Source organism: Dama dama, chromosome 19 (assembly GCF_033118175.1).
Source record: "Dama dama isolate Ldn47 chromosome 19, ASM3311817v1, whole genome shotgun sequence".
In the NCBI taxonomy this organism is placed as follows: Eukaryota; Metazoa; Chordata; class Mammalia; order Artiodactyla; family Cervidae; genus Dama; species Dama dama.
In genome coordinates this window covers 62,594,413-62,619,790 of record NC_083699.1, presented here as the reverse complement: position 1 = coordinate 62,619,790, position 25,378 = coordinate 62,594,413, and the positions used below count along the sequence as shown (strand labels likewise).

At 41.1% G+C, this 25,378-nt stretch overlaps 1 non-coding gene across 1 annotated transcript; it reads left to right on the top strand.

Annotated features, from left to right (window-relative positions):
- The first annotated feature begins 23,540 nt into the window (after window positions 1-23,540).
- On the top strand, window positions 23,541-23,613 carry TRNAC-ACA (transfer RNA cysteine (anticodon ACA)). Its single transcript has one exon. It is a non-coding gene; the product is annotated as a tRNA-Cys (tRNA).
- The last annotated feature ends 1,765 nt before the right edge of the window (window positions 23,614-25,378 follow it).

Below are 25,378 nucleotides of genomic sequence, written 5' to 3'. Positions count from 1 at the left end.
TGAGTAGACTTCCCTGTGCTGTAGAGTAAGTAGGTCCTTGTAAGGAAGGGGGAGTGAGGGGAAAAATGGGCAGACTGGGATTGATATAAACACACTACTATTCAGGAAGCTTTTGAAGATAATAAATTTGCAACAATTGGATGGAATTACTATAATCCAAGTGACCAAACTGATATCCCAAATCATAGGTTTGTATGAAGTAGAAAGTGTCTATTTCTTAGGTTTAGTCACAGACTTTGAAAGTGACGTTCTATTGTGAAATTATAAGATTTACTATGGCTGTTAATGGTACCCATCGCATTAAGTGAATATTTAACTTGGCTTGAACGATAAAGGAGACATTCCAAAATACTTGGATTTTTAAAGATCATATGCTATTTATCTGTCACAGGGAAAAAGCATAGAGTTGTCCAACAAAAAGTTTATATTTGCTCTTAGGTAACAAAATTCGTCAACTAATGACAATTGCTTCAAAAATTACCGTACTGTATCAGGATTGCAGCTTATGTGGTTTAGCTTTATTAAAATAATTATAGGTGCTTTCAGTTAGGTTTTTCAAGTCTTAAATCAATATAAATAATAAAGTCTAATAAAGTTAGTGTATCAATTTAAAGTGGAACTTGGAAAGTTATTATAATGCTATTATAAAATAATATTCATTGTTGGAGATCTTTAAAAGATCAGTCTTTATCTTGAAAGGATAAAATTAAAAGATAAAAATTAATTTCCCCAGGACTTTTACCTTTAACCTAGTTAATAAAGGTAAAAAACATAACTTGATACATATAAAACATATTAGGATATTCATAGGCATTACTTCATTCATTCACTCTGTTTGATAAGTTGGTGAATTGCCCTGGCTTCACTACTTCTATGTTTCAGTATGAAAATAACATCATGCTTTGCACTGATGTCAGTCATGAAGCCCTTCAAAGTGAAACGATTTTAGATATCATGTTCAACTTGCATCATCAAACTGAAGAACACAAATTTCAGGAATGACTTTCTAAAGAATCAATACGTTTAATTGTTCTTACCAAGTAAGATTTTGAATAATGCAAAATAATTTTACAAATCTTAACATATTGTGCCTTTATAGTTCTAAATGTTAGAAAGTAAGGTTTAAGGTTGAGAGATTCAGTTCAGTTCAGTTCGGTCGCTCAGTCGTGTCCGACTCTTTGCGACCCCATGAATCGCAGCATGCCAGGCCTCCCTGTCCATCACCAACCCACGTAGTTTACTCAGACTCATGCCCATCGAGTCAGTGATGCCATCCAGCCATCTCATCCTCTGTCGTCCCCTTCTCCTCCTGCCCCCAATCCCTCCCAGCATCAGGGTCTTTTCCAATGAGTCAGCTCTTTGCGTGAGGTGGCCAAAATATTAGAGTTTCAGCTTCAGCATCAGTCCTTCCAACGAACACCCAGGACTGATCTCCTTTAAGATGGACTGGTTGGATCTCCTTGCAGTCCAAGGGACTCTCAAGAGTCTTCTCCAACACCACAGTTCAAAAACATCAATTCTTCTGTGCTCAGCTTTCTTCACCATCCAACTCTCACATCCATACATGACCACTGGAAAAGCCATAGCCTTGACTAGACGGACCTTTGTTGGCAAAGCAATGTCTCTGCTTTGTAATATGCTGGCTAAGTTGGTCATAACTTTCCTTCCAAGGAGAGTCTTTTAATTTCATGGCTGCAATCAAAAGCTGCAGTGATTTTGGAGCCCCAAAAAATAAAGTCTGACACTGTTTCCACTGTCTCCCCATCTATTTTCCATGAAGTGATGGGACCAGATGCCATGATCTTTGTTTTCTGAATGTTGAGGTTTAAGGCAACTTTTTCACTCTCCTCATTCACTTTCATCAAGAGGCTTTTTAGTTAATCTTCACTTTCTGCCATAAGGGTGGTGTCATCTGCATGTCTGAGGTTATTGATATTTCTCCTGGCAAACTTGATTCCAGCTTGTGCTTCTTCCAGCCCAGCGTTTCTCATGATGTACTCTGCATAGAAGTTAAATAAGCAGGGTGACAATATACAGCCTTGACGTGCTCCTTTTCCTATTTGGAACCAGTCTGTTGTTCGTGTCCAGTTCTAACTGTTGTTTCCTGACCTGCATACAGATTTCTCAAGAGACAGGTCAGGTGATCTGGTATTCCCATCTCTTTCAGAATTTCCCACAGTTTATTGTGATCCACACAGTCAAAGGCTTTGGCATAGTCAATAAAGCAGAAATAGATGTTTTTCTGGAACTCTTGCTTTTTCGATGATCCAGCAGATGTTGGCAATTTGATCTCTGGTTCCTCTGCTTTTTCTAAAACCAGCTTGAACATCTGGAAGTTAACGGTTCATGTATTGCTGAAGCCTGGCTTGGAGAATTTTGAGCATTACTTTAATAGCGTGTGAGATGAGTGCAATTGTGCAGTAGTTTGAGTATTCTTTGGGATTGCCTTTCTTAGGGATTGGAATGAAAACTGACCTTTTCCAGTCCTGTGGCCACTGTTGAATTTTCCAGATTTGCTGGCATAGTGAGTGCATCACTTTCACAGCATCACCTTTCAGGATTTGAAATAGCTCAACTGGAATTCCATCCCATCCACTAGCTTTGCTCATAGTGATGCTTTCTAAGGCCCACTTGACTTCACATTCCAGGATGTCTGGCTCTAGGTGAGTGATCACACCATTGTGATTATCTGGCTCATGAAGATCTTTTTTGTACAGTTCTTCTGTGTATTCTTGCCACTTCTTCTTAATATCTTCTGCTTCTGTTAGGTCCATACCATTTCTGTCCTTTATCAAACCCATCTTTGCCTGAAATGTTCCCTTGATATCTCTAATTTTCTTGAAGAGATCTCTAGTCTTTCCCATTCTGTTGTTTTCCTCTATTTCTTTGCATTGATCGCTGAGGAAGGCTTTCTTATCTCTCCTGGTTATTCTTTGGAACTCTGCATTCAAATGGGAATATCTTTCCTTTTCTCCTTTGCTTTTTGCTTCTCTTCTTTTCACAGCTATTTGTAAGGCCTCCTCAGACAACCATTTTGCCTTTTTGCATTTCTTTTCCATGGGGATGGTCTTGATCCCTGTCTCCTGTACAATGTCATGAACCTCTGTCCATAGTTCATCAGGCACTCTGTCTATCAGATCTAGTCCCTTAAATCTATTTCTCACATCCACTGTATAGTCATAAGGGATTTGATTTAGGTCATACCTGAGTGGTCTAGTGGTTTTCCCTACTTTCTTCAATTTAAATCTGAATTTGGCAATAAAGAGTTCATGATCTGAGCCACAGTCAGCTCCCGGTCTTGTTTTTACTGACTGTATAGAGCTTCTCCATCTTTGGCTGCAAAGAATATAATAAATCTGATTTTGATGCTGACCATCTGGTGATGTCCATGTATAGAGTCTTCTCTTATGTTGTTGGAAGAGGGTGTTTGCGATGGCCAGTGCATTATCTTGGTAAAACTCTACTCGCCTTTGCCCTGCTTCATTCCGTACTCCAAGGCCAAATTTGCCTGTTACTCCAGGTGTTTGTTGACTTCCTACTTTTGCATTCTAGTCCCCTACAATGAAAAGGACATCTCTTTTGGGTGTTAGTTCTAAAAGGTCTTGTGGGTCTTCATAGAACCGTTCAACTTCAGCTTCTTCAGCATTACTGTTTGGGGCATAGGTTTGGATTACCGTGATATTGAATGGTTTGCCTTGGAAATGAACAGAGATCATTCTGTCATTTTTGAGATTGCATCAAAGTACTGCATTTCGGACTCTTGTTGACCATGATGGCTACTCCATTTCTTCTAAGGGATTCCTGCTCACAGTAGTAGATATAATGGTCATCTGAGTTAAATTCACCCATTCTAGTCCATCTTAGTTCTCTGATTCCTAGAATGTCAACATTCACTCTTGCTATCTCCTGTTTGACCACTTCCAATTCGCCTTGATTCATTGACCTAAGATTGGAATAGCATAAAAACAGGAGAGGGATACTTCTAACTGTTCTTAAGAACATAAGTGTTGGAGGAATATACTCATCTGAACAAGAGAAGCAACCAATGCTTTCTACCCTTTTTAATTTTACTTTTAATTTTAGTCTCTAATAGTAATTCCGTAAGTTACTAATAGTTACTTCCCCATCCATATAGCATAGCTTTAAGAAATTCTTTTCCCTTTATCTTTCCATAATATTGTACATTACCAAGTGATTTGAAAGTTTACTTTTTTAGAGAGTACATATTGTTTAGCCTTTCTTTTAAATTGACATATCCACATATTTTAATCAAATACCAGTAAATCTCAACTGGTCCGTAAGTATAACAATAAAGCATATGGAGTAGATGACATTGACTGGGACCACAATCCAAAGAGGATCTTTAGGAAAGCAGATGGCTCTGAAGCCTATTTCTTAGAGGACTACAGGTAGGTTAGACTTTAATGCTGATTTTTATCTTTCTAGTGTGAAATGCTTAGACCTTAGGAGAAATCTGAAATATCTTCAGTAGAATTGTTTGACAGGTGTACATATGGAACAAGTTGCTCTTAAAGCTGTATATATTAATAGATGTGCTCATCGGGGCTTCCCTGGTGCCTCAGTAGTAAAGAACTTGCCTGCCAAGCAGAAGACGTTGGTTCAACCCACGGGTTGGGAAGATCCCCTGGAGAAGGAAATGGCAACCCATTCCAGTATTCTTGTCTGGAAAATCCCATGCACAGAGGAGCCTGATGGGCTACAGTCCACAGGCTCACAAGAGTGAGACACAACTTAGCGACTACACAACAACAACGTGACTAGACCACAGCAACAAATATGTAAAATATTTGGGTTTTTATGGTAAAATTTATATACAGTAAAATATGTAAATTTTAAGTGTACAATTCAATGAATTTTGATAGATGCCTGCATCCATGTAATTTACATTTCTATTAAGACATAGAAAAAGATTTTATGATTGTAGAAATTCCCCTCTCTTCTTCCTGATAAATACCCAGTTCCAGTAGATTAGTGTTTCCTTTTCTAGAAATCTATACATGCCAAATATATTTCATACATATGAAATCATACAGGGTACAGTGTTTTGTTCCTGGTTTCATTTTCTTAGTATATTGTTTGAAAAATTCATGTTGTTGTACGAGCTCAACAGTTTTTCATTTTTGCTGTCTAATATTATTCAATTGTATGAATATATCAGAATTATTTATCTGTTCTTTTCTTATAAGCATCTGAGTTGTTTCTACCTTGGAACTATTATGAATAAATCTGTTACGAACATTTCCAATATAGTCTGTGTGAAAGTATATTCTAATTTTTCTTGGGTAAATTCCTAGGAGTGAAATCATTAGATCACAGGAGGATATATTCTCAACTTGAAGAAGAAAAAAGAACCTAACAGTTTTCCAAATTGATTGCACTGCATTGCACTCCACCATCAGTGTGTGAGAAGTTTGCTTGCTTCACATCCTCGACAACTTTTAGAGTGACTGGTCCTTTTAAGTTTAACCATTCTACTAAGTATGGAGTGATCACTCTTTGTGATTTAATTGTATTTCCTTCTGACGAATAATGCTGAACCTGTTATTCATTCATTCCTTGCTCACATGTACTTCTTCCCTTGTGAAGTCTATGCTGGGCTCTCTTGATTGAATTGTCTTCTTGTTGAATTGTAGGACACAAGTTCTTCTTTGTTTGTTTGTTTGTTCCCAATTATATTTTGAAAATAATTTCTCACAAAATCCTCAGTCATGAAGATATTTTCTTAGATTTTCTTTTGTAAGTTTTATAAGTTTAGAATTAAAACTAGGTCTAAGAGCCATCACAAATTAACATGTGACATGATGTAGAAGCCAAAGTTTATTTTTCCCATGTGTATTCTGAGTTGTCCAAGCATCATTTATGGAAATTCTCCAGTAGTGTTATCAAAACTCAATTGACTCTATGAGTGTGAATGTATTTTAGAATTCTCCACTCTACTTTAACAATCCTTTCATAAATGCCACACTGTCCTGATTAATATAGCTTCATAGTAAGCCTTGGGGGAAGATCCCCAGAGCAGGCCATGGCAACCCATTCCAGTATTCTTGCCTGGAGAATCGCAGGGGCAAAGATTCCTGATGGGCTATAGTCCATAGGGTTGCAGAGAGTTGGACACGACCGAAGAGAATTAGCACACATGCACACAGTAAGACTTGAAGTTAGATGTAAGCCCTCCTGTATTATTTTCCTTTTTCAAGATTATTTTCACTATTCTAGGATATTTTCACTTTCATGTGAATTTTAGAATAGCTTATCAACTTCTAAAATAGAAAAAAAAATTGCCAAGATTATGATTTGGCTTGTATTGAATCTGCACAACAACATGGGCAGAACTGACACCTTGATGACACTGACACTTCCTATCCATTCGCATGGTATGCCTCACCCTTTATTAGTGATTTCTTTCCTCTCATCTTCTATGGATTCAGTGTAGAGGTTTATCCTTAAGCATTTATGCCTCAGTGCTATTTTAAATAGAGCTTTTAAAATCTGACTTTCTAAATCTTCACTTCAGGTATATTATTAATAACTTTGTGTACTGTGACCTTACTAAATTCACTGTTAGGCCTAGTAGATGTTTCATGTATTCTTTATTATTTATTACACAATCACATCACCTGCAAATATCAAGTTTTAATTCTTTCTGGTAATCTTTCCTTGCCTTAGTTCACTTTCTTAATCTCCTACTACAGTACAGAACAGAAATGATGAGAGAGAATACACTTGCCTTCATCATACTCCTAAAGAGAAAGCATGAACCCTTAAAGAGAAAAACATCAAACTCTTCATAATCTTCATGCAGTCCAAGGCTCATGCTTGTTCTCTCTGCACTGTTCTGATATTAGTATATATGTTGTCAAAACAAGCACATATTTCCTCTGCAAATCTGTGAGTTTCTTGAGGTCAGAATTTAGGATTGAGTCATTTTCAAATTCTGGAACCTAGAAGAATGACTCAAACATGTAAGAATTCCAGAAAGCATTTTTAAAACAAATAAATAAGATTAATTTTAAAAGAGAGATTGTTTTTTTAAGTGATAACTCTCCTAAGAGCATAGAACCTTATTTTCCAAAGGATAGCCCATCCAATACTTGTTCTGAGAGAAAATATAATGTATTTTTTTAAAAATATGTTTTTCGAAGAATAAATTTGGGGAACTCTGGATTAAAAGAGGAATCAGATTTATTTATGTACACAGTAGATAGTTTAGACTTACAACTCACTTGTATAAAATTCTGTGATATGTCTACATAACTAGATTTCTTTAGAATTTCCATTTCTAACAATAGGTAGAAAATAAGGTAAACTTTTCAATAACAGGTAGTTCAATCTTTTCCAGTTGAAAATCTTCTCAGTTTTAAAGATTAAACTCTCTTTCAAACCATTTTCCTCCTCCAGATCACCTCTCATAATTTCTTTTCCAAAACTGTGTCTGTATGGCATTGCATTTGAATAATTTCTGGGTGTTCTCTTGTTGAACTCTGATCACCTAACTGTGGGAGGTGGTCTTTTGTTCTAATTGCATCTGCCTCTCAAGGTGTTACTAATTCATTGTCTGTCCTCCCAGCAAAATCAAAGCTTTGAAAGCATTCCGTTGCCACTCTACATCCTCTCCTGCTCAGCAAAACTTCTTTCTGCTTCCTGTGTTTCAAAAGGGATCAACTTGTCATTTACTAAGATGAACCATAAAAGATTCACTCTCTTATTTAGCAACAATTTTCAATTGCCCCCACTGGATTATGCAAGGATTTTGAATTCCCTCCATACCAAACGTCTGTCCAGGCAGTCTCCATTGATAAAATCCCCTGCTGTTTTCTGCCTACATATGTGCCTCATCTTTTCTCTTGCACACTGGCCATTTTATATTGCCACAAAAGGAGACTTGCAAATCAGTGTCCTTTTAAAACTACTATCAATAAAGAGCGCTCACATCTTGGATTTCAACATCCCTTTTTGCCTGCCTGGATTTTTACCTCATCTATTTGGTGCTCCTTGGATCAAGGTTCATGGAGGTGAGTGTACTGAGTCCTTGAACAATCCAGGCTACATCCTTATCTTCTAGCTACCCCTTCCAAATATTCCCTCTTCCTGTCCTAAAAAGTATCATGTTCCTTTCTCTTGCTGGTAGGCATTCCTCACACATCACTGCTTTCTGAATAACCTCTCAATATTTTTTGATAAAAAGAACTAAAGATTATCATACTAAAAGAAGTGAGTCAGACGGAGAAAGAAAAATATCATATGTTCATTTCGGTTCACTTTGGTTGCTCAGTCATTTCCCACTCTTTGCCACCCCATGGACTGCATCAGGACCAGGCCTCCCTGTCCATCATCAGCTCCCGGAACTTGCTCAAACTCATGTCCATCAAGCCGGTGATACCATCCAACCATCTCATCCTCTGTCATCCCCTTCTCCTCCCTCTTTCAATCTTTCCCAGCATCAGGGTCTTTTCAAATGAGGCAGTTGTTCACATCAGGTGGCCGAAGTATTGGAGTTTCAGCTTCAGCATCAGTCCTTCAAGTGAATATTCAGGACTGATTTCCTCTGGGAGTGACTGTTTGGATCTCCTTACAGTCCAAGGGACTCTCAAGAGTCTTCTCCAAAACCATAGTTCAAAAGAATAAATTCTTCAGTGCTCAGTTTTCTTTATAATCCAACTCTCACATCCATACATGACTACTGGAAAAACCATAGCTTTGACAAGATGGGCCTTTGTTGGCAAAGTAATGTCTCTGCTTTTTAATATGCTGTCTAGTTTGGTCATAGCTTTCCTTCCAAGGAGCAAGTGTCTTTTAATTTCATGGCTGCAGTCACCATCTGCAGTGAGTTTGGAGCCCAAGAAAATTAAGTCTGTCACTATTTCCATTGTTTCCCCATTTATTTACCATGAATTGATGGGACTGGATGCAATGATCTTCATTTCTTGAATGTTGAGTTTTAAGGCAGCTTTTTCACTCTCCTGTTTCACTTTCATCAAGAAACTTTTTAGTTCTTCTTCGCTTTCTGCCATGAGGGTGGTGTCATCTGTGTATCTGAGGTTATTGATATTTCTCCCAGCAAACTTGATTCCAGCTTGTGCTTCCTCCAGGCCAGCATTTCTCATGATGTTCTCTGCATATAAGTTAAATAAGCAGGTGACAATATACGGCCTTGACATACTCCTTTTCCTATTTGGAACCAGTCTGTTGTTCCATGTCCAGTTCTAACCACTGCCTCTTGACCTGCATATAGATTTCTTAGGAGGCAGGTCAGGTGGTTTGGTATTCCCATCTTTTTCAGAATTTCTCACAGTTTGCTGTGATCCGCACAGTCAAAGGCTTTGACATAGTCAATAAAAGAGAAGTAGATGTTTCTCTGGAACTCTCTTGCATTTTTGACGACCAAATGGATGTTGACAATTTGATCTCTGGTTCCTCTGTGCTTTCTAAATCCTCCTGGAACATCTGGAAGCTTTTGGTTCATGTACTGTTGAAGCCTGGCTTGGAGAATTTTGAGCATTACTTTGCTAGCATGTGAGATGCGTGCAATTATGTGGTAGTATGAACATTCTTTGGCATTGCACTTCTTTGGGACTGGAATGAAAATTGACCTTTTCTAGTCCTGTGGCCACTGCTGAATTTTCCAAATTAGCTGGCATATGGAGTACAGCACTTTCAAGCATCATCTTTTAGGATTTGAAATAGCTCAACTGGAATTCCATCACCTCCACTAACTTTGCTTGTAGTGATGCTTCCTAGGCCCACTTGACTTCACATTCCAGGATGTCTGGCTCTAGGTGAGTGATCACAGCATCGTGATTATCTGGGTCATGAAGATCTTTTTTGTATAGTTCTTTTGTGTATTCTTGCCACCTTTTCTTAATGTCTTTTGCTTCTGTTAGGTACATACCATTTCTGTCCTTTATTGTGCCCATCTTTGCATGAAATATTCCCTTGGCATCTCTAATTTTCCTGAAGAGATCTCTAGTCTTTCCGATTCTATTGTATTCCTCTATTTACATTGATCGCTGAGGAAGGCTTTCTTATCTCTCCTTGCTATTCCTTTGAAACTCTGCATTCAGATGGGTATATCTTTCCTTTTCTCCTTTGCCTTTAGCTTAGCTTTAGCTTTAAATATCATATGATATTACTTAAATGTGAAATCTAAATAAAAACCGTACAAATTAACTTACTTACAAAAAAAACATAGAAAGCAAACCTATGGTTACCAAAAGAGAAAGGATAAATTGGGAATCTGGAGTTAACATACACACACTACTATGTATAAAATAGGTAAGCAATAAGGACATACAGTAATAGAGAACTATAATCAATATTTTATAATAACCTACAATGCAAAAAAATATAAAATATAATATACATGTGCATTTATATGTATATGTATAACTGAATCACTTTTCAGTATACCTGAAAATTTTTTAAAAACTATACTTCAATAAAAATTAAATTTAAAAAAAATTGAGCTATATGTGATTCCACTAAACCTGGATCTTGATATGAAACTTATTTTGGAATTTATAAATCTATTCTTTCTCAATAAAGGTGGGGGCTTTGACTTTCTAGCCATAATCTTCATAGTCCATTTTTGGAAGTTGAATGTTGAAAGACTGACTCTCTCTCCAAATTTTACTCTGAGCTGTGCTGGGCTTAGTCACTCAGTCGTGTCCGACTCTTTGTGACCCCGTGGACTGCAGCCCTCCTCTGTCCATGGGGATTCTCCACGCAAGAATATTGGAGTGGGTTGCCATGCCCTCCTCCAGGGAATCTTCGCAACCCAAGGATCGAAGCCAGGTCTCCTGCATTGCAGGCAGATTCTTTAGCATCTGAGCCACCAGGGAAGCCCCAAAAGTTCCTACTCTAATTATCCTAATTGTCCCTAAGAACCTGGGAGCTTCAGAGTAAATAAGTAGTGATCATGGGTAATGCAGAAGACAAAAGCACAGTGCTATCTTCATGTTACTCAAGACTCCTCAACATTTTAATGTGCTAGTAGGGTTTATGACTGCAAGCATGGAAGATATGGTATAGCATTTTCCAAATTATTTAAACACAAATCATTTTCTTTAAAGAACATTTCTAAAACAGAGTTACCATATGATCCTGCAATCCCACTCCTGGGCATATACCCAGAGAAAATCGTAATTCAAAAAGATATATGCACCCTAGTGTTCATAGCAGCACTGTTTACAATCCAAGACATGGATGGCCCGAAGTATCCATTAATAGATGAACTGGTAAAGAAGATGTGGGACATTTGTACAATGAAATAATGAATGAAATAGTGCCACTTAGAGCAACATGGATGGACGTAAAGATCATCATACTAAGTGAAGTACATCGGAAAGAGAAATATAAATATCACATGATATCACTTAAACGTGGAATATGAAGAAAAAGATACAAATGAGTGGTGCTAGTCACTCAGTCATGTCCGAGTCTTTGTGATCCCATCAGCTGGAGTCCACCAGGCTCCTCTGTCCATGGAATTCTCCAGGCAAGAATCCTGGAGTGGGTTACCATTCCCTTCTCCAGGGGACCTTCCCCACCCAGGGACTGAACCTGGGTCTCCTGCTTTAAAAGGCAGATTCTTCACCATTTGAGCCACCAAAGAAGCCCAATATACAGATGAAATGATTTACAAAACAGAAACAGACTTACAGGCACAGAAGGCAACTTATGGTTACTAAAGGGGAACAACAGGAGCAGGGATATACATCCTACTGTATATAAAACAAAGGAACAGCAAGGTCCTACTGTACTACACAGGGGACTCTGCTCAATATCTTATAATAACCTGTAGTGGAAGAGAGTCTGAAAAAGACTAGACAGATAGGTAACTGAGTCACTTTACTGAACACTCAAAACTGACACAACATTGTAAATTGGCTACAAGTGAAAAAAAGAAGAATGCCTGGCTAGGCAACTATCTCCGTTGGAAATATTCTGAGGAGCAAAGGGTACATTGCAAAAACAGGGAAAAATGAAAGCAGGGGTATCACTTAAGAGGTTACTTTGTTTGTCCAGAAGAAAGGTGATAAAGATCTGAACTGCAGAAAGCCAGGAATTGGAGAAACAGATTCAATAAGTAGATAGAAAATGAAGTTACATGATCCAGTGAGAATATTCGCTCTAATGAAATGGATCCTAGATACTTCTAACAATATGCTTTGTACACTTTTAAATTTCAAGAAAGCAGCTAGATGGAAACCAGAGGCATTTCTACATGAAGTAAATATTTATAAAATAGATTAAGGAGGAAAAGATATATCTTTTTGGTTCACATTGAAGGAAAATTTTCTTAAAATATCCAATTTTTGTTCTGCCCCTATCAGTCCATGAAATGTATCAAACAGGTCTCCTTTGACTTCTCAAGATCTTTAAATACTGACCTATCAATGGAATGAGAAAGATGCAAATGAAATAATTCTCAAATGAGTGGGTTAGTGAATTCTGGATCAAAAGCAATTTCAATATTTTAAGCACCAAATATTTTTTTAACATGTTAGAATATCTCTCATTAGTCTCCACTGAATTATACTTTTCATTTCCTAAGTCCAGTATGATGTGTTTATTATAATGTAATTTGAATATAAGGGGGAAAAAAGAAGGCAACTCTAGTCATAAAACTATGTTAATTAATATTATTAAATGTGCTATAAGACATTCCAAGTGTTTCACGCTTAACAGATTAGAACTGACTCATCAGGATAGAATGGGTGATTTTTAAACCAGAAACAAAACAGTATCGCTGTTTCTTTTGAGCAAGGGCACTTACTGTATTAGTGACTTACAAATTACTAATAAGTCTAACATACTTGGGGCTTCCCAGGTGGCGCTAGTGGTAAAGAACCCACCTGCCAACGAAGAAGACATGAAAGATGTAGGTTCGATCTCTGGGTTGGGTAGATCCCCTGGAGGAGGGCATGGCAACCCACTCCAGTATTCTTGCCTGGAGAATCCCATGGACAGAGGAGCCTGGTGGGCTATACAGTCCATGGGGTCTTAAAGAGTCAGACGCGCCTGAGCAACTGTTTTGCAGTTCAGTAACCAAATCAGTGGGTTAGATGATTTCTCTTCTGAACTATGTTAATCACCTTTCAGTTTCCACCTCCCTGCTATCTTTCTACTCTCATCACACTCATATATTGCTGTCCATTTAATTTCCTAAACACAATTCTCATTCTATTGCTTCTTACTCAAAAAACCTCCAGTGGCTCCTGATCGCCCTTCTAATAAAATCTCAACAACCTTAATCTGTTATGCAAGGACCTTTCCTGATTTCTCTACAACTTAAATGTTGAGTCTAAGCTTCTGCCTCTTTTTTTTTTCATTCACCCTTGATTTTGTCAAGATGTGGTGCAAGCCCTTGATGAGGAGGCACCATTGATTGAAGAGTCCATCATTCGTTTCATGCACATCTTACTCCAGAGCCTAATGGATGGTAACTTTCTTCTGAAATTGATTCTAATGCTCCTCTGGACATTAAAATATGTAAGTCCTCATTGTTTTCCACATTTCTCATACTTCCTGCCTCTTGTCCCTGGCTAGAACAATTCTCTCTGCTTTCTACTGCTGCAGGACTGCATAACCAAACCCCACCTACCTGAAAATCTATTCAAGTAGAAAAGAATCCTTGAACATCTTTCTCTTCACTGAGCTACTTGAACTCCCCAAGAAAATGATTAGAACCACTCATGGGCACTTGTCACTCCCCACTTGATACTGACAACTCTTTCTTTAATACTAGATTGTCTGCAGGTTGAGGACAATCAGGATTTATTGGCTATTTCACATTCTTTTTTTGCCATGCAGTGCAACATTCTAAATACAATGTCTACAAGATACTATGCAACATATATTTGTTGAGCAAATTACTCAGTGACAAACACACATTTAATAAACGTCGGATTTCTAACACTTCATTTTCATTCTGTCACTAATTAACCATGTGACCTGAGACAATTTACTTGACCTCCTAGGGCTAAGGTCTCAAATGACACAATAGATGAGATAATGGGTGTGTGAATACTCCGTAGAAATCATAAGATCAGTTCGCGGTGCTAACATTGTTTTCTTTTCTGAGAAATGAGACAACTGAATCTGATCTATTTCAAAAACAGTCTGTGAGTACCATTCCACAACGATAGGACTGCAAGTTTTTGCTTTTCCTTAAGTGCGCTGGCTGAAAGCATGAGGTGACTTAAGCGGTCAGAGAACCTGCCTCTTACAAAGCTTCTCTGGATCCCTGATGCACCCGTGAATAACCCTGCTGTGATTATCATTCCAAACAGCTTTGCACCCTGTGGCCAAGTCAAATAAGACCAGAAGTATTATGAACCAATGCTAATCAGGCCTCTCTGATACTCTGAGGTCAAAGGAGCCATTCTTGGGACTTCACTGGTGGTTCCGTAGTTAAGACTCGCTCTGCAGTGCAGAGAGTTCGGGTTCAAACCCTGGTCAGGGAACTAAGATCATACATGTCATGCAGCACAACCAAAATACAAAAATTAAAAAAGAACAAAGGAGCTGTTCTCACCAAGAAAGAGAGAGGTGTTATTACAGCAATATAAATCACCCAAGAGTTTGGCTCAAAACTTTTTTATTAGCTAAAACTTTTATTAATAAAAGTAGATTAAAAACATATTAAGAGTTCAATATTTTAAAGAATCACCCTTAGGAAATATGCATATGGTGACTGGTGTTAACTGTAATGATATACCATAATTAACACTACAGAGTCTTGAGCCTCACATCTCTGCCTTGAGATGGGTTTCCCACTTTGGCTCGATACCATTCAGTTCCCTTTGATTCCATTTATATTTGTTTCCATTCAAGCTTATATCATGATACCATGGATAGAAGGCAGGCTTTATCTCAGATCTTAGAATTCAGGGGCTTCAACTCCAACTATTTGTCTGACATTTGTAAACTTATCTAATCTCTCTGAACCTTAATTTCCTCATCTGCAAAATATTAGGCACTTCATAATAAAGATAATGTCCCCAGTGCATAGATCATTTCATCTTCCTCTTACTACTTTAATTCATGTCAGTTCAACTTGACTTATTTCAACAAACATCAACTATTATCAACTACAGTGCTGGGACATCAGAACAGCATCATTGCAAACGTGGGGTTCTGAGAAGACAAAAGTTTATGTCTAGGAAAATATGTATAACTTTCTTAAGTAAGGAATGAGGTTGTATTGGGGAGTGATACAGATGTATATGGCACGGAACACAAGGTGAAGGGAGATGTGGGCATTCCATGTTTATGAACACATGAAGGTCTTCAGAAAATTCAGTTGAGGACATCACACTGGGGCAAGTGTCGGAATCTCAATCAAAACTTCCCGATTTCAATCAGTTCTGACTTGACAGGAGATGTTTGTACCAGCTCTCAATGTTTGGACAGCTGGCACATTCCTTCATTTAGGAATTTAAATGTTCTCAGCATTGATTACACTTATGGCATAAGTAATTTATAACCGTTCTCCTAGCATTTATTTACAATGCACAAGGAATTTGCAAATGTATAAGCACATTTTGGGGGCTTTCCTGGTGGCTCAGATGGTAAAGTATGCCTGCAATGCAGGAGACCCAAGTTTGATCCCTGGGTCAGGAAGATCCCCTGGAGAAGGGAATGGCAACCCACTCCAGCGTTCTCACCTGGAGAATTCCATGGACAGAGGAGCCTGGTGAACTACAGCCCATGGGGTCACTCAAATCTCAGCAGCTAAGCACATAAAGTTTATCATTTTCTCCTGCAAATGTGCTATGTGCCAGGCGATTCTTCCAGGAGGCTCTCCTCCACTGATGACTCAGCGATCCAGGCTCCTATTTTTTTGTCCTCTCAACAAACAGCCTACATGGTTTCCACTCAGGCTGAGATGAGAAAGACTGGATGATTGTGGGAGGACTACTCTTTGCCTTTAGTTGAGAGGAACACATCCACTTATGTTCGTTGGCCATAATTAGTCACATGACCCTGCCTTACTGCAAGGGGACTGGGAAACACTGGCTCTGGTATGTCAGAAAAAAAAAAAGAATGACCATTTACTAAAGCTTTATTAATGTCTCATTCACAAAGAAAAGCCTGATGTGTCTTTATTCTGAGAATGTGGGGTATGATCAGAAGGGCTGTGGTGGGATGGGGGCATGCTTCCTCCAAGTCACTGGAATTCCCCTGAGTCACTGCAGCAGAGCAGGACCTAGATTAAGAGGAGACTAGTCCAGGAAGAAGAGAGACTGGAAGATGGAAGCTGGATTTACCGGACGAATCTTCTAGACTTTGCGTAGGCAGGAAGAGCAGGCTACAAGGAGGCACCTTATCAAATAGCCCATGACAAAGTGGCCTGGATTCCTGGAGCGTTTCTGGTTGTCTTGGTGACTCAAGGATGGGAAACCAAAGCTCCTCAGGCAAGAGCTTTGTGAGAGCTGAGATTTCTTGACTTTGGGATATTGTGATCTTGTGCTATGTTTATTCAGCTGAGCTGGAGCTTTGCTTCCCAAAATTCCTTTCCCTTTATGGCTGCAGGCGAAGGTCGGCCACCAAAAGAAATACATGGGTAATGGATACCGAGGGAGAAGAGGCTGCGGGAGGAACTGGGAGCTTGGGATTGACACATATGCTCCATTGACACGCGGAGAAAATAGGCGACTAGTGAGAACTCCCTGTGTAGCACAGGGAACTCTACTTGACGCGCTGTGGTCAAGTCAGTCCAACAGGGGGACTTTCAGCAGGGGGAGTCTACATGGATGTGTGTGACTGATTCACTTTGCTCGGCAGCAGAAACTGTCGCCAAGAGTGGGACGCGACTGAAGCCACTCAGCATGCATGCGTGCAATCACGGTATCCTTGCTCTGACTCATCCCGGGCATGACATCGGCAGGGAGGGCAGCCCTATAAAGCTCTGTAAAGCTCAATAAAAAAAAACTCAAAAAGAAAAAAAAAAAAAAAACCTTCTGCAGGAGTTTTTCATTTGCTTATCGTTGGCTTCTGCAAAGCACAGGTGAAGAAGAAGTGGCGGCAGGTCCGCTGGAGGGCTGGAGCGGGGTCGGGGCGGCGGGGCGTCGGCCCGGGTGCCCTGATTGCGGGGCCGCAGGGAAGCAGGGGCCGGGCCCGCGCTGCCCGCCGCCCCAGGCCGCTCCTGTCGCTTCTCCGGCCCAAGGGCCGTCTTCTGCGGTCACGGGCCGGGTTCTCCTGCAGAGCGCTCACGCGGACAAAGCCGGGGGCTCGGAGGCTGTGACAGCCCCGCAGGCTCTGCCTCGCGCTCGAGGATGTCCACACGCCCGGCCTCCCCATCCCACAGCCGCCCCCTCCGGCCGCTGTCATCCCTGCTGAGGTCACACCCGGGACGGGATGCCGAAGCGACGACACCGTGATGCACGCGTGCTTGCGGAGTCACTGCCGCGGGCTCTGCCCTTTGGGAGCCTACGGACGGCAGCCCACCAGACTCCTCCGTCCATGGGGCTCACCGTGAGAAATACTGGAGTGAGTTGCCATGATCTCCCCCAGGGAATCTTCCCAACTCAGGGATCAAAGCCGCGTCCCTTGTATCCCCTGCATTGGCAGGTGGGCTCTTTACCACGATCGCCACCTGGGAAGCCCGATTCTGTGATACCATAGCCAAAACCAGATCTGTTTCCCCACGTTGAACCTGAGGTGTTCCCACCTGCCTTGGCCTGACCTCACCTGCACCGCGTGGAATACGCGTGGGGAGAAGGGGGCGGTGGGGTCGGGGCAGCGGGTGCGAGACCGTCGTGCAGGGGTGCCCCTGGGGCTAACACAGCTGCAGGGCCGACACCCCCCGCATCCCTGCGGGGCGAGAGGACGTTAGAGAAAGGGATGGGGCGGCGGGGGCACAGGCTTCTCAGGGACGGCGGCCAGCCCCCCTCAGCCACGGTCACCAGGTGACGATAAGGACACCCCGCATCCTAGATTCAATCCTCCTGCAAAGCTGGGGTTCACATTTCCGTACAGTTTCCCGATTTCAACTGTATGTAACAACAACAAAAGCAAACACTAAATCTGTATTTTTATTTCTAAGTCAATGTTTGAAGTGAACAAATCCTGTCTAGAGGACAGATTGATCCCAGGTTAGGCATGTGCCTCAGAGTCAAATTAATTACCTTGCTTCGAATCCATCCTCCATCACTTTGCTTCGAATCCAACCTCCATCACTTTCCAGACATGGTACCTCGGGCAAGTTACGTCCCTACCTCCGCCCTTCATCTGGAGAACGAGATGAGTAACACCCCTCTTATAAGACATCTGAGGATCAAGTGAGTTACTAAATACCTTTCCTTGTTTCTAAGACACTACTGAATGTGAGATGAACGATTTTTTTTTGTTTCCGTGAGAAAGAAAAGATGGTGGCTAATTAACCCGTAACACAATTCTTTCTTATCACTTAACGTTATTGTCTTATAATTGCTGAAAAAGCTTTTTCAGAGTTATTTTGCCATAGATTTTTTATCATTTATCACTCTGAGCACACATATAAAGGAAATATAAGTGAAACAATGGAGTTTGGCATTCTTAAAACCTCGGTACACAGTCCAATACCTGAGTTAGTTTTCATCCCTGTTTTTCCACAGTATTATTCCTGGTGCTATTAAAAGTGTGGTTGATGCAGCGTTTCTTTGACACTGCTCCTCCATTGTCTCCAGGAATTTCTTCCAAACTGCTGACACCCCTAGCGAGAGTTTTCTTACCGACACTTTCTTGATTTTACCAGAAGATGTCCCATGGAAAAATGTCAGGCAGTGGAAAGGCTTGTATTCTTTTTTATCCAAGGTGAAAGTTGCTCAGTCACGTCCGACTCTCTGCGACCCCATGGACTGTAGTCCTCCAGGCTGCTTCATCCGTGGGACTCTCTGGAGAATACTGGAGTGGGTTGCCATGCCCTTCTCCAGGGGGTCTTCCCAACCCAGGGATCAAACCCAGGTCTCCAGAACTGCAGGCAGATTCTTTACCACTTGAGCTACCCACGAAGCCCATTCTTTTTTAAAATGGCCCTTAATTTAAAGATTGTTGGCTAAACATTCAAAGGATTTCAGTTCTTCAGTTATTCACCAGGAATAAAAAAGATCATGCCTATAGAAACAGCGGCAGCTGCATAGTAACTGTTGTTTGGTTGAAGGTGGAAGTCCAAATGTCATCAATTCTATGATATTTTTCTACATATTAAATATAAAAAAATAAAATAGTGTGTTCAATTTCATCCAATAGAGTCTCTGCAAAGCTCTTAGAAGATAATGCAATACCAAAGTGTTTGAGAAATAAAATCTACAAAAAGGGGGAAAGTTAGCCTGTCTACTTAAGCCTCATTTTATCATGAATTATCTGTGTTCTTCCTTAAGACATCGATCTTTTCGTCCATGAGACAGGTACAGTCTGGGTTGTATTGATAGCAGGTGACAGCACCTGGCTGAGTGGAAGGTCACGTGTAGAATGTTATGTTTGTGTCAGTTCAGCCAATCGGAGTCTAAGTGTTGAAGGGTCAAACCTAGAAAAAGAAAGGGGTACGGATGGTTCAAGATCAGGGTCTCTCGGAGAAGGGCAGGTCAAACCAGCAGAGTTCCTCAAAAAAGTAAAAGCAAAAGACCTATAAAAACTGTTTAGGCCACAGATGTAACCTGCTGAGGGTGAGAACAAATAAAAACCCTTGATCTGAAAAGGGAGGAAACAGCAAAGACAGCATATCCTTGAGTTGGCGGTTCGTATGGAGGGCTCCTGGGAAGCTTGAGCCTGACCTATGAGGATCTGACCACCAAAGTCCAGGAAGAGCCACTGTGATGTGAGGTCCTGGGGCCCCTGTGTCCGTCGAATCTGGAATCCAGAGATCTTCCCTCGAGAGATAATCCACCAGCCTCAGCTTTCCGGTTCCTCCTCATTTTTGTTCAGCCTCCCTGCACCCGAAGCCCAGAACCCATCAGAACCTAGAGAAGGACCCCAGCACTGGGGAGAAATCAGGCCTCCCCTCTCCTATCCCACCTTCCACGATTACAAATGATTCTGCAAGCTGAAAAGGATTTTGCCGGCCTCACTTACAGTGATTGTACAACAGCTGTATAATCGATGTTGCTGAAGACCCGCGCGTGGCTCACAGTGTAGCATAAAGGTCCACAGTGAGCCGCAAATGTGAATAAGAATGGCCCGGCTTGCATAGTAATTGGTATTATTATTGGAGTGAATGGGAAAGCCACATATGGATGGATGGGTGGGGCTGTGACTGGGTGCAGCGTGTATTTTCTCTTCTCTATGTTCTCTCAAACAACCAGCCAGAGCGGGGCTGAAGCCACAGAGGCACCAGGTGGGATGTCGTGAAGAGGGTGAGGCTGACTACCCAGGACTCAGCTGCCTAGCCTTTCCTCTCTGTTTGAGCCCATGTCCATGAATCGCAGTACAGCGTGTGGCATGAGTTTTCTCCTCCCTGAAAAAGACTCTGTTACAAAAGGGTAGACGGATAGATGCGGGTGAAGGGGGCGGGCTGATGGGGAGACAGGGAACAGAAACACTTCAGGTTAATTGGAGCTGAGAATATAAAATACTCGTCTTAAAGTGTGTGCTTCAGTTATGAGCAGGAAAGTGTCGCGATCATAATGTTTTCTGTGTGGGATTCAACACAGCATGGGTGTTTTAAAACAAGCGGTAATCATTTCTCATGGAGAAATTACAAGCTGCAGCTCCGGGCTCAGGACAAGCCCCTGGGAGACTCCTGTCCCCTTTCTCCGGGGACACACCAGGAGACATGCATGGTAGTTAGCGGCTGAGTCCCATGAACCAAATGGTAGAGTTAGTGACGGAGAGAATTGTACAGTTTAATTCAATCAGTGCTTTATTCATTCAGAAAGAAATGACACAGAATTCTTCCAGAATTCTGACAAGTAGAAGAGAAGGAATTTTGGTTTGGAGAAGCAAACTGCCTGGCTTCTAAAGAGACTGCAAAGCAAACTGGTCAACTTTGCAATAGGGAAATTAACACAATACAGTTACAGTGATTCCTTTGATGAAGCTGGCTGTGTTGTGTATTTCCCTTAAAGAGGAGACCTTCTGAGCCTGATGCAAAAACACCTCTGCCCTGCGAGCACTTTGCTCTGCCTGCTCTCATCCTGGGTGCATTCTTGTGGCATCAACGTCGCGGCAAGTTCTCTATTTAAAGATTCCTTTCTACCAGCAATGATTTCTCTAAAGTAATGAACAATGCACTGCACAACACTAAGTTAAAAATTCTTAGAAATAAATGCAGAGGCATTAGTCACAATTATCCACACAGCTCTTCAAAATGGTAGCACATGAGAAGAAAAGGGGTCCCTCTCACCCTTTTTCTGAAGACCATCTTTGTTTACTTCATTCTCAAGTATTAAGAGATTGCAGGAACCATTTGCATAGGATAACTAACATATACCACATCATTTGCACGTCTGCAAGTACACGTGAGTAACCGTAATTACACGTGACACCAATTACTCTATTACTTTGTATTAAATTATAATGGAAAATTCCACTAGAGAATTGAAGCCTAATTGCATCTTAATTTGCATAATTTTGCATATTAATTACATCTCAGATGAATAATAAATTTCAGCAGATTTTTAATTTATGCATAGACACAAAAACAAGTGGAGAAATAATTTAGAAAAAAAAATACCAGCAACTATTACTTAGGGCATTCAACTAATTTTGCTTAGTTTAGCAAAACAAAACTTGGTTTGTTTAATATAGCATCTTTAGGCTGATTGCTGTTTATTGCACAGTATGTCAGTCTTGAAACATAGGTGCAGACATGGCTTTTCTTAATAAAATAAAGTGTTCAATTATAGCATTTTAAGTTTGGAATTTTATATTTTGATAAAACTGTCTCCAACAATCATTTAGTTGAAAATATTTTTAATTATTATACATTTTTATTGAGGCTTAATTTCTGTGTTATTTATTTTAAATGCAAAATATGACCAAAAATAGACCATAAAAATATCCTGGTGAAGGAGATCACTAATAAAAAGATGTCAAATGCTTTCTAATTTTGAGTCTACTATGAAGTCACCCAAGATTGTTTTAGTGATTTTGTATGAATGGTTCAGAAGGAGAAATTCCCTACATTTTTGTTTTGCAGAGTAAAACAATTCATAGGACTAGCTTTTAAAGATTACTATTATTTTCTAGCTGTTTTCTCTATTTTTATTGCCTGCATGGTAAACAGAAGCAAATCTTGCCTGCTAGAGACCTTGGTTTTAAATTTAGTCACCCTTGCTTTGGATTTATCAAACAAACAGAAGGTTTATTTCTCTGAGATAATTAATGCATTTTGGTCACATAGCTGTATCTAGGTTGACAGTCAAAAAAAGCAACACCAAGTCTTCCTCAAATGACAGCATGTAACTTAAAATTCATTTCTTCCATCTCTTGCCTAAACCCAAGCCTCAGAGCTTCCTGCCTGCTGCCACTGTTGGATGAAGGGGAAAGCGAGCTCTGCCTCCATTGAAGCCTAATACTGTGATCATTTACCAAATGATACAAAAGCAGAGAATGACAACGTCCTAATAAATCAGGGATCTGTCAAGATTAATAATCTCAGCCGTCATCTGTTTTCCTATGAAGGTCCTACTGGCATCAAATATTTTCCAGTTCGTTCTATAGCCTCTCAGGGCAGAAACTGGACTTGTGCCCGCCTGGAGCTGGGCGACCTCCGGAAGACCATTCTATATGCCTGTTATATAAATCTGGAGTCCACAACTGTGCTGGTTCAGAGAGCTGGAAGCAGGAATTCTTTGCATGCGCCCTCCTCCAGCTACTGATCCCTGCTCTTATTTGCTATCTGATGGACGGCACTTGGAGCTAAGGGTTTGGATTTGTCTTTGCTACCTTATATTTCAGTATTTTCTGTTTACCTTCAGAAAAGTTTGCCTTGTTCTTAGACAAACCGAGACCAGTGAAAAAAATCGAAGGCATGCCAGTGCCTCCTATATCACATGAATTTCTATCGACTCGACTCCCTGCTCTGCTTCTGCTAACCAAGTTACAGTCCTAGGAACGCCTTTGACGATCGGAATGTCTAAAACCTGAAATACTTCAGCTGTCAAAAATAGAACTGCATCGATGATTGCATCCGTTCCTTTACTTTTTTGTTCAACCCTTTTGACCAGGTTACATTCAAGACAGCTTTGAGCTGGACCAATTCCTCCAAAGACCCAATCCTCCCAACATTTAAGCAATGGTTCCCTCTTGTGGCCAAGCCTGAGTACTGCGGTCTGAGAAAGGCGGGCTGGGGAGATGGACTAAAAATCTCCTAGGATGTTAAATTATGACACACAGCATTCATCTACTTGAAGATCGTATTTGGAGGTCTTCTCAGGTCTTCCGGCCTTTCTTACCTGTTTCCAGCCAGGTGCAAGTTTTGGAATTTATGGAGAGAAGAGCAAGCAACTTGATGCTGATTACTGGCAGTATTAGGACAAAAAACAAATAACAAAACAGGAAAACACTCATCACCACGTCTTTGGGGTGTAGGGGCTTCCCTGGTGGCTCAGATGGTAAAGCGCCTGCCTACAATGCGGGAGACCCGGGTTCAATCCCCGGGTCAGGAAGATCCCCTGGAGAAGGAAATGGCAACCCACTCCAGTATTCTTGCCTGGAAAATCCCATGGACGGAGGAGCCTGGTAGGCTACAGTCTATGCAGTCGTAAAGAGTTGGACACGACTGAGCAACTTCACTTCACTTTATCCATATTTTAGGACAGTTTTCAAGATGATATTATGGGTATCGGAAAAAAAGAGCTTAGGCTTTCACTGAAGGCTTTGGAAATTTATTTATGTACTATTTTTATTATTTATTCCTATTCATTATCTCCTGAGGGAACCTTACTGCAAGTGCAGACATAAATCTAGATTCTGCTTGTTCTTTCAGGCGTTTTATCCTCAAAGTTCATCTGAAAGTGGGGGGATGGCGGGAATCTTAACACTTAGCCAGTTACTCAAAGATGGTCCTTCCCAGCACCTTTGATAGAAGCTCTCAAAGATGCATTTTGAGTCAGATTTCCCCAGAAGCCACCATCTTACACTCTCCAAAAGACTGTGATACCGCGCATTCTTCTGAGTCATCCTGTAACAGCGCGGGAACGCTTTCCCTCCGTGTTAGGGTGTGCCCAGGACGGCACAGCCAAGAGCTGTCCCTTAAGTAGCTTTCTTCCTTCGGATCGTGTTTAATGTAAAAGTGAAGTGTTGTCGGTAACAGAGATGAGGGCTTGTGGTCACGTGAGAGTCAGTCCCCGGGAGGAACTGCCGCCGTCCACGCAAGGCTCACGCAATGCTTGCAGAATCCCTCTGAAAAATCCTGTCCTGCAAAGGCCGCCCTTCCGCCCCACCCCGAGGATCCTGTGTTAAAGAGGGGGAGCGTTGGCATCTGTCGAGCCATTTCCAAGCCACAGCCCTTCTTCCTCGCCACAGAGGTTATTTATTTAGAAGTTTCAACAAGGAAACTGAGGCTCAGGATGAAAATGGGTCCTGTTTGGGGTTGGAAGAGAGCTCGTTTCCTGGAAGCCAAGGCCTAGAGATCCTAGAATAACTAACGCCGTGACTCTCCTGATTCGGTGAACTCTGCCTTCCCATCGCCACCCAGCCCCGGCTCAGCCACCGGATTACAAGTCTCTGCCCTTCCCGGATGGGAGGGGAGCTTGGGGGAGAAAGGATGCTGAGGATTGTGGCTGAGTCTCTTTGCTGCGCGCCTGAAGCTACACGGTATTTTAATTGGCTATACTCTAATATAAAATAACAAGTTAAAGAAGAAGAACAAAGTTTTTTTAAAAAGTCTCTTCCCTTCATTGCCAAGGCAGCAAGGACCCCTGGCTGTCTCACGGGTCTCACCAGCCGGACGGCATCTGAGCTGCACGGGCAGTGAATTTTTAGCTCTCCGTCTGCGCGGGAGTCATACAAGAACTCACCTCACAGAGGAGGCTTATGCATTCAGGAAACAAGACGAGCATCCGCTTAATGTTTAGCTCCAGGTTCAAAATGGAAAAAAAAAAAAAGACTTTCTTCCAATAGTGAACTTTCAGAAAGACAACAGTTTCCGACGGTGGCTCTGTGCTCCCCTCCTAGATTCCCTGGGGCTGGAGGTGCCCCTTGGCCACGCCCTTTGTCACGGCCCCAGCTTCAGTGTGAATTTCCACGGGGGCTGGTGCCCAAGCAGCGGCCCAGGTTCGCTTGCCCTGGAGTTTCTTTCTGCCTATGATGCAAAACTAAATGAAATGTCGCGACACGCTCCCTCTTACAAGTGCAAAATTATTGCATCTTGTAGATATGTGTTTTCTGTATTATATAATAAATTAGTAATATTATATAGGGGCTTCCCTGG